Source organism: Pteropus medius, unplaced genomic scaffold, assembly GCF_902729225.1.
Source record: "Pteropus medius unplaced genomic scaffold, Ma_sr-lr_union100, whole genome shotgun sequence".
Classification (NCBI taxonomy): domain Eukaryota; kingdom Metazoa; phylum Chordata; class Mammalia; order Chiroptera; family Pteropodidae; genus Pteropus; species Pteropus medius.
The window spans coordinates 45,033,703-45,039,295 of record NW_024349800.1 but is presented as its reverse complement, the minus strand read 5'-3'; positions in this window follow the sequence as shown (position 1 = coordinate 45,039,295).

Genomic DNA, 5,593 nt, shown 5'->3' with positions numbered 1-5,593 from the left:
AAGCTGCAGCTCATAGAGCTTGAGTTAATTATATAAACATGCAGAGCTAGAAAAGGCAAATTGTATTTACAACTTGCTGCTCTTATACTCTTTTCCTTTATATAAAAGTAAAAAAAAAAAATCTTGGGTAGTATCAATGACACAAAATTCTAGGAATGGAGTCTCCATCTCAATTTCAAAATGCTTAGAGGTGATGTACACATATTTTTATATGTTATCTGATTTGTATGTCACCCAAAGTAATGTTAAAATTCTTAATCTAGTAAAATAAAAAATTAATGCTGTATTCTCTTTATTTCACTATTAATAAGATTTTATCCATTTCTCCCCCCACTTCTACCAGTAAAGTTAATATCTATAGACTGCTTTTTGTTTATAATTCTAGTGAGTGTGTGTCTTTCTATTTAATGAAGAGGCTCAAAAAAGAGTAGAAAGAGTAGTTCTCTCTGTCTTGCAGCTTCTGGGGGAAGAGAGAGCTTTCTGTGCCATCAAAGTGGTCAAATAGTCTAATTTGATAAAGCACTAGAAACATTCATTAGACTCCCAATCTTGCTTTTCTGTGCAACAAAGAGATCTCTGTGAATATTCATAATTGTTGCTAACTTGTTTCCTGCTAATATATATCTGCCCTTTGAAGCAAAATTGAAACAAAGAGAAATTGTGAGATTATAAAGACCTCAGAAACTAGTGCCATGTCCTGTGAAAATAACCTTCAAGGAGAAAATGTATTTTAAATTGGTTTTCTTGTTATTTTTTTTTTTTGCCCTGTTAATAATGTTAAAATTGTTATATCTATATTTCTAAAAAGGAAAAATATTTATAAGATGTTTTTCTCAAATCAATGGCCATTTCTTCTCCCTTGTGAGTAGGGGTTGGGTATGACTGCTAGTTTTCATTTAAAAATGATTACGAGTTTTATTCAAATTAACAGTTGTTAGATATATATTTATTAACTCGAATGATATTTCTGAAAATGATATGACCTGTTTTACCAGCTCAAGGAAAAATATTACTTCATGTTCTTCATCCTGACATACTTTATTTAGCAGGAAATCTGGTAGTTTCCAGTGTTTTTTTCTGCTCTTTCTGGTTGTCCAAAAACCCTTGGATAGAAGCTTCAGTCCTTCCACATACCAGGCAGAGAGAGAAGTAGAAAGTCCCATTAGCCGATGAGCTGCTCTGAGTTCTGCTGCTGGCTCTTTTAGGCGGCCCGGTGATCTCTTATCTCTTCCTTCAGTGATGCCCTTCCTGGCATAAATCCTTGCATAGGCTTCTGTTGGTGGCCTGATTTGGGCTTCAGGCTTACAATGACATGCTAGCCGTTTTCCCCATTGCATGACACTGTGCCTCAGTGGATCCAGAGGAGCTCCAGACTCAGCCAGGGCCCGTTTTGCACACTTGGGGCACTCGGTACCAGGGCCCACATTTTACCTCTCATTTGAGCTTGGACTACCAGCCCAGAACTCCTGTTTCCTTGTAGTGATTCCACTTTGGGGCTCTTGACATCTTTTCTGACCAGTGGACTATTGTCACCCTAATCAAATATCTTCCCTCTTAGGGGTCTCCTTAAGCAAAGTGGTCAACCTTTCCTGAGGGCTGTATACAAAGGAGTCTTAGGTGGGGGGACTTTTATTGAGCCCCACAGGATTCGCTTACATTTTCCCCAGGATGTCTGCCTTTTACTTGCAACACTAAAAGAGTTACCATTCAAATGACAGCTCACTTAACAATACTGTCTGCCCCTAGATAAGTTGTGCCTCAACTTTGGACCCAAAAGCACATGCTGTAATTTAAAATTTTTCCTCATCTGAGGTTCCAAATACCTACCCAAGGCCATACATTGGAAGTAATAAGACAACAAAGGAAGGATTTGAGGGCGTGCAAAAAGAGGTATGAGTTTTTGAATCTATGTGTGTTCATGTTGTTGAGTAGGATGCTATGTATGTAGTCCAAAGCAGACTGGACATCTGTCTGAAAACTGTAGGGGTGGAAAAAGCTTTTTGTCTACCCTCTCATGTTCTGTGTCTGGGAGCTTGCGAATTAAACTAACAAAAGACACATTAACAAGAGAAAAAAAAAAGTTTCTTTACAAGTACATTTTGCACGCACATGGGAATGCTCAGTGATGAATAATCAAAGGGGTGTTTAGAATTGAGCTTGTATACCATCTTAATAGGTGAAGGGAAGCGGGGAAAGGCAGTGGGAAAACAAATCACTTCTTAAAAGCAGGTCGGGAGAAAGGGCATTTATAGAAAACAAATGACTTTTTGGAAAGATAAATGGGTTTTTAGGAAAATAGGTGATAGGTACGATTGTCTTGAATGTCCGTTTGGATGTGGTGTTTACTTCTTGAGTGCTAGTCTCCAAGATGATTAGAATTGTCCCCACGGAAGGAATATATGGCAGTTGAATTCTTTTGGGAGTGTCTACGTTTAGGACGATGAGAGATTTCAGGAACTCAAATGCCTTCAGCTCAAAATAATTTTTATGCCACAGTGGCATATTTTGGGATGACATGCCTTGATCACCTTTAAAAAGGACCAAATCATTTGAACATTATAAAATATGACAAATTATTAAAATATACAGAAGATGGTCTCCTGTTCCTTTTCAAGAAAAGTTTCATTAATTTTAAGAAAGTTCAGTTAACCCAAGTATCTCCTAAACTCCTTAGAAAGCCAACCATAATTAACTTTAGTCCTAAACATATGTTCATTCCAATGGATCTTGGACAAAGAAGCTTTGTCATCTTGGAATTCCCTTTACTGGGAAACCTCAGCCAGTAGCAAGAATAAATTCTTATGTTAGTGATCTTGACTGGTGTTTCTCATTGGTCAAGTCCATGGTGCCTCATGGCACAGTTGGTGAGAGGGGGCTGGTGGTCCACGTGGCACTTTAGTATAAGAAATGAAAATGCAATTAACTTACATAATAAAAGCCAGGTTTCTTGCTTTTAATTTTTCCATTTGTTTTTTAGTTTGTTGTCACTAACATCTAACAATATTCCTTCTTGCTTGAGAAGTTTTTATCTACTTGATGGCTCACCAGATTGGTTTATTCTAGTCTCTACTGAGGACTGGATGTACAATATGTTTTTCTAACTTGAAAGATAAAATTTAGAGAAACTATCATTTTCAAGTTAATTGTGTGCCTTTGGATCTGGAAAAGACAGAGGATGAGTTGACTGAACTCTAATGAAGTGGAAAATATTTGTATTTTGTTTTAACAACTGAGCCCCGAGCCAGTGGAGACATTAGGTTTTGTTGCAGCAGGTACTCAACAATGGCTGCAGATCAGTCTCTTTCTTCTGTGGCCCATGAGGTTTTCCTGCTGGTGGCAGATGGTGATTTATTTTTAAATTGGCCTGAATGGGGATACTTTTTTTTTTTTCCTTGGCTATGCTGATAATTTCTGGAAGACAAGCCTCTATAGAATGTTAATTCTGGCAGGTTAGATTTTTCATGTAATCCTAATTGGGAGAATCGAGAATAATGACTGTAAATTGACCCATAAATACTTCCCATAGGGGAAAGATCTACTCGGAGTGGTTGCTAATGATGTCAAGGTCTCCAGCTTCTACAGCTGATGACTGTTATAAACCCATACTTCTCGCGTGCCTTATCTTAGTAGATACACTTTGAAGACCCTTCTCTTTTTGTTTCCACAAGGCCTCTAAATATTCTTGTGTAACTGCTATTTTATTTGTTTCCTTGATGACTCTCCTGAGCCAGTATCAGCATCTGCTCCCACAGTTTGCAGGGCATCAAAGCAAGAGTTCCTCTCGGCACTCTGTGATCTATGATGGACACTTCTTATCGACTGCATTTTAATCAGGTTCTCGCTTCTTGCCTCTAAGTAGAATTGTTTTCTGCATCGTGGCATTGACAGATAGAGGCTCTCATCAGCTGTGTTCATAAATTCATAAGAAAATTAGTTTATAGTTATAAAATAATACATTACATTTTCCTCACTCAAATATGTCTCTATCACAAGAGGAAGATTTGCTATTTGCCCAGAAAGAAATGAATTAGTTCTGTTCTTTGTTAGAATGCTAAAAAATCCTTTGGCAGTGCCTCTGTGTGGTTTATTCATTTTCAGATAAGACATTTATCTGTTATGTAGTTTATGCCACATAAAAAAGTTTTAGATAAAGCAATTCTGTAGATCCAAGCTGTGCTTTGAAACTATCATTAATTTATGGTAATTTTATTTCTGAAATGACATTATCACCTCATATTAAGTGACTTCTTATGAAGTTATTTTACAGGACTGAAGAAAGAAATCAGAGAAGGAGAGGATTCGAGTATGTGTGTTTTCCCAAATCTGTCAGTGATCCAAGGGCCATTATATGGGTATTGTTGTGGAGTCTCATATAATGAAGGAATCTTAGAATATTCATCTTAGAAATGATCTTAGGGTAGTTTTTATAGACAGAATGTTTGTGTCCTCCCAAATTCTTATGTTGAAGTCCTAACCCCCATGTGATGGTCTTGGGAAATGAGGCCTTTGTGAGGTAATTTGGTCATAAGAGATGAGCTGTCATGAATGAGATAAAAAGGATCTCAAAGAGTTCTTTAATTCTTTAATCTTCTTTCTTCCACATGAGGATACAATAAGAGGACAAGTGTTTGCAACCCAGATGAGAAATTTCCCCAGAACCTGACCATGCTGGCACCCTGATTTTCAACTTCCAGCTCCAAAATAAATTTCTGTTGTTTTTAAGCCATCCAGTCTATGGTACTTTGTTATAGCAGTCTCAACTAAGACAGGTGATATTTCCCTAAGTTTTCCACAGAACAGTAGTTCAGAGAACTGTCAATAGGTTCAAAGAAAAAACATGGTGAGGAGAACACATGGTCTAAGAGATTTATGAAGCAGGTTAAAAAAATATAAAGTTTTCTTTATTGTAAGATTTCACATTCCTTTTAAAATATTAATGTGAATTAGAGTCTCCAGGAGACAGATTATATTGTGCTTCCCAAGGTTATTTGACCACAGATTAATTTTTTTCCAGCACATTGTTTTGTGGGGCTTATGTTTAGTGTGACTCCTTAGTGCTTTGGTGGAAGAAAATGGGACCCAGAAGAGAGATTTGATGTTCCCAAGATACCTAGATGGTGAAGCGCTGACCCAAGGCTGGAATCAGGCTCCCCACGCCTGTGTTCGTTCCATGATTCCATATTGGCTCCTCTCAGTTGTGATTTCCTATATGAAGACCATGTGAGAATAGTTATTCTATAATTTTTTTCATGACATGCTTTTTGCAATATAAATTTTTAAAAATAAACCAGTTTTTAGAGCAATTTTAGGTTCACAGCAAAATCGAGCATAGAGATTTCTCATACACCTCCACCCCACACATGTGTAGCCTCTCCCATTCTCAGTATTCCCCACCAGAGTGGTACATTTGTTAGAATGCACAAACCTACATTAACACATCATTATCACCTCGAGTCCATTGTTTACCTTAGGGTCCATTCTCAGTATTGTACATTTTATGTGTTTTGATAAATGTATAATGACTTGTATCCATCATTATAGTATCACAGAGAGTAGTTTCACTGCCCTAAAAATCTCTGTGCTCCTTCCCTCC